The sequence below is a fragment of the Vigna umbellata genome, chromosome 2, assembly GCF_029865625.1.
Source record: "Vigna umbellata cultivar VRB3 chromosome 2, Vumbellata_1.0, whole genome shotgun sequence".
Classification (NCBI taxonomy): domain Eukaryota; kingdom Viridiplantae; phylum Streptophyta; class Magnoliopsida; order Fabales; family Fabaceae; genus Vigna; species Vigna umbellata.
This window is the reverse complement of record NC_142166.1, coordinates 259,951-269,844: the sequence shown is the minus strand read 5'-3', so window position 1 is coordinate 269,844 and position 9,894 is coordinate 259,951. Positions and strand designations below refer to the sequence as shown.

At 33.0% G+C, this 9,894-nt stretch overlaps 1 pseudogene across 1 annotated transcript; it reads right to left on the bottom strand.

Annotated features, from left to right (window-relative positions):
• Positions 1 to 870: 870 nt before the first annotated feature.
• On the bottom strand, positions 871 to 2,347 carry LOC148203094 (putative inorganic phosphate transporter 1-9; annotated as a pseudogene). The gene is made up of 2 exons (XR_015784507.1): positions 1,783 to 2,347; positions 871 to 1,463 (listed from the first exon to the last, which is right to left on the bottom strand). The product of XR_015784507.1 is annotated as a putative inorganic phosphate transporter 1-9 (transcript).
• Between the last annotated feature and the right edge of the window lie 7,547 nt (positions 2,348 to 9,894).

The following is a 9,894-nucleotide window of genomic DNA, read 5'->3' as shown; positions in this document are numbered from 1 at the left end:
AAAAAAAATGAAGTTTATAAATTGATATCATCAATACAAAACTTAAAACTTAGACTTATACTTAAGTTATTCCACATTTACCTCTCCTTTCGCTTTCAAACAATAATTATTATAATGGTCCATAATCTTAATACATATGATATATTCTTTTCATTACACCTTCTCCCACCTAACACTAGTGAGCATAGATTTATAATATATTTTGATAGCGTCTAAGATTAAGTTTAAATCTAATTCAATTTATAAATGAGTTTAATCTTACTTTATAAGAAGATGATGGAGTAACGTTGTAAACGATTTTGTAATGGATATTTAATTCCTTATTTTAAACCTAGTATTACGATGTTTGTGTTTGTTATCATATCCTATCCCCTGCCCACAGCCCAACTGTTACCTGGTGGGTTATCGTCATGGGAAGTAAAAATCATGCCAATTTTATTTTATGAATATTTCCGAAATGTTTGACTTCGATAAAGAAAACAAAAGTACTGTACTTAGATGATTTGGTACGGAGTTACAAGAATTACCACTATTATTCTAAAAAAAACTAGCTTGCTTATTATAAATACTAGAAAATGTTTATTTAATATTATTTCTCACTTTTATTGGATGCAATTAGGAATTTCTGTTTTGTAACTGGCATTCTTTTATAGTGTAATCTCCTTGATTAGTGAATGCTTCATTTTCAACATGCACACCTGAATAATAATACTCCATTTTTTTTTCTCTTGAAAGAAAGAAAAGAAATAGAGGGAAACAAAGAAGAGAAAAACAATTTTATTTGTCATGTAGCCAATCATGTGCACTCTCATTCAATCAACTAGAATTTACATATTCATATTTTATAATTTATTTATTTTCTCTCTCTTCATTCCACACCACTTATTTTTTTTTGTCTTTCTTCTTATTTACACATTTATTGTGAAAGAAACTCAACTAGAATCATCACCGGTTTGTCTTTGTCAAATTTTGGTTGTATGCTTCCTCACTCACCAAAATAGGCAATTGATTAAATACACAGGACACAGCTTATATTTATCTCATTTTCGTTGGACGCAAGAAAAATTATATCATCATCATCATTATTATTATTATTATTATTATTATTATTATTACTAAAATTAAAAAGTGTGAATTTGTGAAAAGTGAAAATAGTCAATGGAGACAGGTAACTACCTGGCAGTTTCGGGCATCATCATGCGCCAGTAGTAAGTCATGGCTGCCGGAACGGAACCCAGCATCAGTATCAACCTCCATGCAACGTCAGCCTCCGACGACTTCGACGCGCCGCACGAAAAATGGAACACACCACCACCGTCACGGTTGAGCTCGCCAATATGCCGAACCCTTGCATCGAAAACACCGCCGCTATGAACGACCCTCGTGTCTTCTTGTTCGCAAACTCCGACATTATCGTTGAAGACAGAGGGTAGTCCCCACCAATCCCCAGCCCCAACATAAACCTAAAACATATAACCCATTCTCATCATAAACTCAAACCAAACATTTCTCTAATCACCACTATTTATCAATAAAAACATGCTAAAAACATCTTCAACCAGATTGAATTACAATAATTGAAACAATTAATGAAAGTCGACTTTCTGAACGAAGGCAATCACTTACTATACCCGTTATAAGTTTGATGTGAGAAAGTCTACCTTTTGATATATGAATTGTATCGTTTATTGTAGAAAGACCAACATAAATGTTGGGAGGGAGACCAAGATTATGAATGTAAAGAGGTTTTGTATGGGTTTGAGGAAGTTAAGATTTTGAAACCTGAAGAAGCCAAGAGTGACGAAAACGCAGGTTTTTCTTATGCAAATGGAGAAGGCGGAGGCCAAGGAGCTGAAGACCATCAACAGCAAGGCGAATCCGTAGACTCGGCGGCGCCCCTTGAGGTCGCCGAGCCTTCCGAAGAGGAGCTGACCGACGGCGGTGCCCAGAAGCGCGGTAGCAACGAGGGCGGAGGTGACCAGCGGCGGGGTCTGAAAGCGGTCGTCGCCCTTGCGGTGGTCGTAATATATCCTTCCCATCATCTTGATGATGAGAGTGATTGAGAAAAGGTCATAGGCATCGGTGAAGAGCCCCATCCCTGCAATGATGATGGCTTTGAAGTGATAGTACTGCGTTCTTGCTGTGTCAAGCTCAGACAACACCCTCAACCTCGCCATTTTCTTCTGCAATTCCCTTCAAGCTAGATCCTTAATTCACCTTACAAGATATATGAGACTTTTCAACCATGCCGACATGGTCTCTTAGGTCACGACTTTGGTTGCTCTGAACATAAATGTGTAGGCATTTATGGCTAGATTATGAAGAGATAAGGGCCACATTTTTGTGCTTTAGCGTATTCCGGCTTCTTGTGTGCTACGTAGGAACTAAAACAATTAGTTTTTGTTGTATGTAGCGAGGAAATTGATGTGGGGCAGATTAAGTGAGTTGTTCTAGAGAAATGAGGACTATGAAGTAGGAAGCTGGGTGGAAAACGAATTAGACAAGTTATTTCAAGAACCAATTAGGTTATAAGTCAAACCTATGACTGCATCCTTTTACAGAAGATGCGAATCAAATTCAAGGTTCAATCATGCTAAATTCGTATTATATTTCACATATATGCCGGCGTTATTCTTGTCGCCATTTTTTTATTGCCTGTGAAGCCCTACACTTTGCTTTTCTATAACTAACTGAACATGTTTTACCCAAAATCCGACCAAGTTAGGAAATTCAAACATACATTTTATCTTTTTTATTTTTACAAAATCTAGTCTAGACTCCTTGCAAGATATATTATTATATTATTATTATTATTATTATTATGTATTTTTTTACTGCTATGCAAAGTCTATCTATTTTTTTTATCTTAGGTAAATAAGTCATTGTCACAGGAATTAATGATGACAGATTTATAGGAATTATATATTAATTGTCATATCATATCATATACTCTTTCTTTATACGATTATTGCGACACACAAAAAAAATTTTGAAATAAACTACATATAAAACAATCATAACAACCAGATACATACATATTGATTATATCAACCATAATCAAACACACAATAAGATACATATTTTTTTATTATATCAACCTAATCAAACACACAACAAAATTCATACCTTCTGTATATATCAACCATAATCAAACACCGCGTATATAATAGTAATAACAATAGGATTCTTAATCCTCTAACATAAACAATTCAATCATAATGAATTACTCGATCCTCGATCCCCAATCCTCGAATTTGGATCATCGATCATTGATCTCTAACCATTGATGTCATTACTAACATCTCACATATAGATCCTTGGTCTATCCACTCATTAGCACCCATGCTAATTACTTACTATAACCATTATAGTAGCACCACTATCAACATAACATAACTTGGAGCATCTCAAGTACCATGATCATCATCATAGATACACCATCATCATGACTATCCAGTCATGAACAACACCATGACCATCATCGTACCATAATATTATAGTGGAAAGAGTTCATCTCACTCCTATACCCTACCTCACCGACTGTAGCCGCTCCTACAACCCACCTATAGCCTTCCCTACATATCATCTCCTTCCAATGCACACAAGGCAAAAGAAAGCACCTATTCGCAGATAGAACTAGGATTTACTACGTACAACAAGTACACTTATCCTCCACTCTCATGTTCATCAACCACATACTTAGGTACATCCCAACACTCACTTATACTTCACTCTCAACCACAAGTCAAACTGACCTTAATCATAACCGCTAACATCAATCTCTTATTATCATCATGTTCCACAACTCCTCAAGCTTGGTTCACGTCCATTTTTCATCAAATTCGTCATTTTTCACTAAAATGAACTGTCATAATCGACTATCACTTAAGTTAATCGATTATCCCAGTAAAATTTGCCTAGAAATACATGTAGGAAAGGATAATCGATTATCATCCTAGATAATAGATTATTCTCGAAACCACACTCAAAACCAACGCGCAGATAATCAATTATAACTAATGATAATCGATTATTGTCGAATCGAAACATATCTGGACATGATTCAAGCATTCAAACATACATACATCAACCCTAAATCATGTGGAAACATAATTAACACATCATACATGCATTCAAGCATCATACACCCACGTAAACATACTCAAACACATATAATACATCACATGGATCATCCAAATCCAATCATTGACATGTTATACCCCTAATGATAGGATGAAAAAGAGTCTCCAATAAAAACACCAAGTAGAGTTTTCAATCAGCCAAACAAACTAAACATATTAATGCTTATAAATGAGAATCAAGAGATGAAAATTCTTCAAAATAGAACTGATGATGCGAGATTATTTTCTCCCAAACTAAATCTCTAATTGACGATTCAAGCGCTTAGAATGAAGAACCATATGTCTATAACCCACTATCCAAAACTCAGTCTGATCCAATAGTGAACGACTAAACAACAACGAAAACACAATTGCAAATTTTATGAAATTCTCCAAAACAGAGCTGTTGATGTGAAGTTGTTTTCTTCCAAACTAGTGTTGATGTGAGGTTGTTTTCTCCCAAACTAGACCTCATGATTGACGATCCAAACGGTTAGAATGAAGAACTATACGTCTGGAACCCACTGTCCAAAACTCAGCCCGTTCCAATAGTGAACGATTTCACAACGACGAAAACAATAGTGCAAGTTTTATGTTATGCGGGATTGACTTCTTTTCTTTCTTTGTCTCTCACTTGCTTTTCTCTCTCTTCAAATGACTCTAATGTGTCCTACTAATCTAACTCATCTCCATAAAACAAAGTGAGACATAATGATCCACATTATTTGGCCTATTATCAACATAAGAAGGGAGCCCAATAACCCAACACTTACAACATATATTTGCATGGAAACTCCCAAGCATCATAACTTTGTTCTCCTTTAGCATCAAACTCTTTGTTAGGATAACTCAACAAAACATACATAATGCATTCATAGGGAAAACTCATAACAAATACGTAAACCCTATGCTCATTCATGAACAAACTCTTACCCAACAATAACCACAAATAATCATAATTACCACAAACTTCCTTTACACTAAGAGTTTCATGTCGCTATTTCTCTTCTTCTTCCAAAATTTTAATCTCCTCTCTTCCTCTGTTTTCTCTCTTTGATTTAGAGTTTATAGGGTTTATAAACACCAAACCACCCCTTAATTAATTTCTACAAAAGACCCTTTTGTCCCTAGGCAAAAATATAAAAACAAAGAAATAACATAATAATTATGTTCTAATAAAAGTATATACTCAGAATTTCTAAACAAAAACCCAAAGCCTCAAAACTACTTTATTTTTAAAACCCTTATTTTCTTGAATCTTACCGTAACGGTATCAAATAAAACAAATCTAAAACGATCATAAAAGATTACTTTTTTAAAATTTAAAAAATGTAAAATTGTTTTTAATTTTTGTAATAAATAGATATTTGTGTTAGTATCATATTAACATTGATTAATTAAGTTTGCATAATGATAGAATTGACTTAACCAACTATCAAAGGTTAATTTTAAAAGAAAATTAAAAAGAAATTTTTTGAAATTATTTTTAATATTTATGTTAATGTCTGATTAGAATAATTTGATACACACAAATTAAAATAAATATATAAATACGGTTTTGAATGACAGCGTTAAGTAACTTACATTTTATTCAATTAAAACATTTAATCTTAACTCTTTTTTTTAGTATATTTAATACAAAAGTTATTGTGTTAACTTATATTTATCCAATTGGTATTATCTAAACTTCAATTAAAAATCAATTATAAAACTCAGTTTTTAAGGTTTGCTAGTATCAACGAGTTTAATCAATGAGTCAAATATATTGAATTTTAGTAAATACTCTGATGAATTCACACGTTATTATATGTGTTGTGACTTTTATGGATCATATATATATATATATATATCGGAAAATTACTTTTTATTATTTACAAATGGAGTGTTATTCCCTCTACCACCACCACTACTGTATTTTTCCTCCACCTTCTCACGTTATTTTAATTTTAATTATATCCTTAGATAAAAAGTTTTTTACTTTTACCCTATTTTAAATATTTTGAAACCCTAATCCTTATTTACTTTCTGCCCAGCACCCACAAAAATTTCTTCCCCTTTTTCCATTTCCGTTTCACCTCCCCTCTTTCTTTCCTTTCTCAGCACCCACGAAACTCTCTTTCTCTTTCCCCATTTCCGTTTCACCTCCCCTCTTCCTTTCCTTTCTTTTACGTTTTGTTTTTTCCCCGTTTTTCTTTTGTTTGAAAGCTTCCATTGCCATCGTGGTGTGGAGGAGCGTCGAGGAGCGTCTAGAGCGTCGATTGTCGTAACCGCTGCCTCTTCCCTGAAGCGTCGTTGACCTGTCGAGCCAAGTCAGTCAACTCCGTTCCGTACATCCTCCCCTCTCTGCTTCCTTAGAACATCCTAATTTTTCTTCTTTCGGGCAAACTTTGTTTCATTGTTCAAAATGCTTTGTACTCTAATTCAATTTACAAAATTGAAAACAAGCATGCAAGTACAGTAGCGACTTTGAATTCAAAAGCTTGCAACAGTAAATTCAGAAGGCACGGTCCCTAAGGAGCTCTTCGACAAGGACCTCGACGTCATTTTCATCAACGACAACAGCTTCGTGTTCGACCTGCCGGATAAGTTTGGCAACTCGCCGGTGTCCCTGATCGTGTTGGCCAACAATCGCTTCCATGGCTGCATGCCGACTGGAATCGACAACATGAAGGGGTTGAACGAGATTATTCTGATGAACAACGCTTTCAGGTCGTGCTTCCCTGAGGAGATAGGGTTGCTGAACAACTTGACGGTGTTGATGTGAGCTTCAACCAATTGTACTCGCCGTTGTACTTCCCCCGTTCCCCTCCGCGCCCACTGCCGGTGTACTCGCCTCCACCACAAGTGTACTCGCCGCGACCACCACCTCCTGTGTATTCGCTTTTTCCACACCAGGAATCAACAGCAATGGAAGCAATTGGGAAGAGAAGAATAAACGAAAAGAAAGAGAAAGAAGAAGAAAAACTCAAACGAAAATGGAAAGAGAAGAAAAAATCCGTGAAAGATGTGGTAGTGGGGTGCAGGTGTGTAAAATTAGAGTTTTCAAATATATTATAAAATCCTAAATGGTAAAAGTAACAAAATTTTAACATAAGGATAATTTTGGGAAATAAAAAAAGTTGAGGAGGTGGAGGGATCATCATCCTTACGAATAAATCCATTATATAAGAACGTGGAACACTTGAAAATGCATGTTGGACGTGTCCCTCCGAAAAAAAAGAAGCAAATCTTCAAATGAGCTTTTTTTTTTCTTTCAAAAAAAGTAAGTGCAAAGATACTGTTAGTTTTAACTATATATAGGTTTTCTATTTTGTAATTTAAGGGTGACAAAAATCATTGTACTAAACCCTATAATGCGAAAACTGAAAATAGCAAAAATATAAATTATACTCATATTCTTGATCATGCTTTCTTACTAATTTATCTTAATTTATTTAAATTTCTAACATTATTCTTGATTTCTTTTATTCCTTTGTAGGTTGAATTTCTTGTTTATGACTATCACGTTTTAGATTTCCATGTTTCTTTAATAATTTCATAACATTCACTAGTAAAAAAAACTTTAATGTCATTGTTTTACGATTTTTAATGTCAAAAAAACACTAACATTATATCGAGAATCTTAAATTAACTTTGAAAAAAAAACCTTAATTAACGTCAAAAATTATTATTTTTCAAAGTTAATTAACATTGAAAATAAAAAATTATTATATTTTTGACGTCAATCAACATCATCTTTTTTCATATTAATCAATTTTTTATTTTTTTTAATAAATAGTGATTATTTTTATAATTTTACGAGATCTTAAAAGCATAAAATCAACAAATGTTCAATTTTGAAATTTTATATATCCAAAATTGAAGTATGAAAATACCAACTATAAACAAAAGCTATCACAAGTGATTTTATATATCAGTAGTATTAACTTGTGATTTTTGGTTTTGATAGCTATGCTTATTATTTTTTGTTGGATATTTTTTACCTTTCCTTAAAACTCCTATTTCAAGGAAAAAATCCCCTTAGTTTGGGTATCTATGAAATATAAAATTTATTTAGAAAGTCAATTGTGACATATCTTTTGAGCAACCATAACATTTTCTCTGGTTGGTTGATTAGTAGTATTAAAAAATTTTCAATCATGTAGCCTGAATGTTTCTTCTATATTTTTTAAAAAAGGTTGTTTTTCTATTTTCGTCAATTTTTTTTTTGTTTTATCCAAACTTTGTAAAAGTATTTCACATACTTAGATTTTGAATTTCGAGATCTATAATTTTTTTGTGTGGGTTTCTCATGATATTTTGGTGTTTTGAACTAATTTTCAAGTAATTTGAAGTTGTTTTGAATATACTCTAAATTTTACCATAAGTTTGGATGTATAACGTGTATGAACCAAGTTCAATAATATCAATATTAACAATATAAAAAATAAGTTTAACAATATCAATATCAACAAGTTCAACCTTCTTCAAAACAAAAATTAACCTTCTTGAAGGGGGTTTTGTGAAAATAAATTGTTGTCGTTAGTGAGGGAGAAAAGAAAATGCGCTTATGATCCAAAGAGTACCTATGCACGAAACCAATAGGTCAATACGAACGAAAATAATATCTAAGATAGTTAATCAATAAGCATTTGTATAAAATGAAAGAAAGATTATATGTGTTGGTGCCAAAAGCTTCGTCTAAGGAAGGTTTGAGTAGAGAAGAGAGTCGCACGCAAAGATAAAGTGAATGAACTTTCAACCTCTCGCCTAAATTATTTTAATGAATTCACTAATATATAACATCTGAAAAGTGATATTTCGACGTCTTATAGCCTTTTGACGTCTGAAACTAGGACATTCAACATCATACCTGAGTCATTTCACCTTCGTGCCAAATATTTAAGTGAAATTTACTCAATATGACTTCAAAACTTGAAAATTGCAACATCCAATAACCAATTGACCTCAGAAAAGTCTAAATTTCAACGTTTTAATTAAATTTTTATTTACAAAAATGATACCAATCATTTTTAATGTTGATTTTTTTGTTTTTTGACATTGAACGCGATGTTGAAGCTTTATTTTATATTAATGATTTCAAAGTTAAGTTGTTCGTTTATAATTGTAGTTCATCATATACTTTTTTTAGTTATTCTTCCATTTCGACTCTATCACTCTATCTATATGAACAAATTGAACTTTATTGTGTTTTAAAAAAATGTTATATAAAAATATTTTTAAGAATGCTTTTACCCTAATCAATTTGTATTCTTTGTAACATCCCAATTTAGTAATATAAAATTTACTAAATGAAATATTACATTGATAAGGAAAGAACAGAACTATACTTTTATGAAGAACTAAATTCTTCACTTGAAGACCGAAATACTCCTATATCGCTGCTATACCAACAACCTTCAGATGAGTCAACTAAAAAAGTTGTATCCCTAAGCTCACACCATTCAGGTGATCATCGCAAAAGAGAAACAAACACAAAGACAAGCCATAGAAAAGAAAGGGTAAGCTAGAGTAATTTAATTTATTATACTAATCATGTGAATTAAACAAATACATAAGCATGTGTCAACCGAACATTTCAAGCATAAAATGACCGACCATACGTTACAGGCAATGACCGAACACTTGACTTGACCATCCGGATTGTATGAATATGTAGCTTGAGGTTGTTCCTGCGTCCAGGGGTGTAGTAACTGGAACTCCCTCAGCTGCCACCCGGGGTTAATTCGTTATAACTCACCTAAGATACTCTATAGGCTAGGACCTCTTGCTA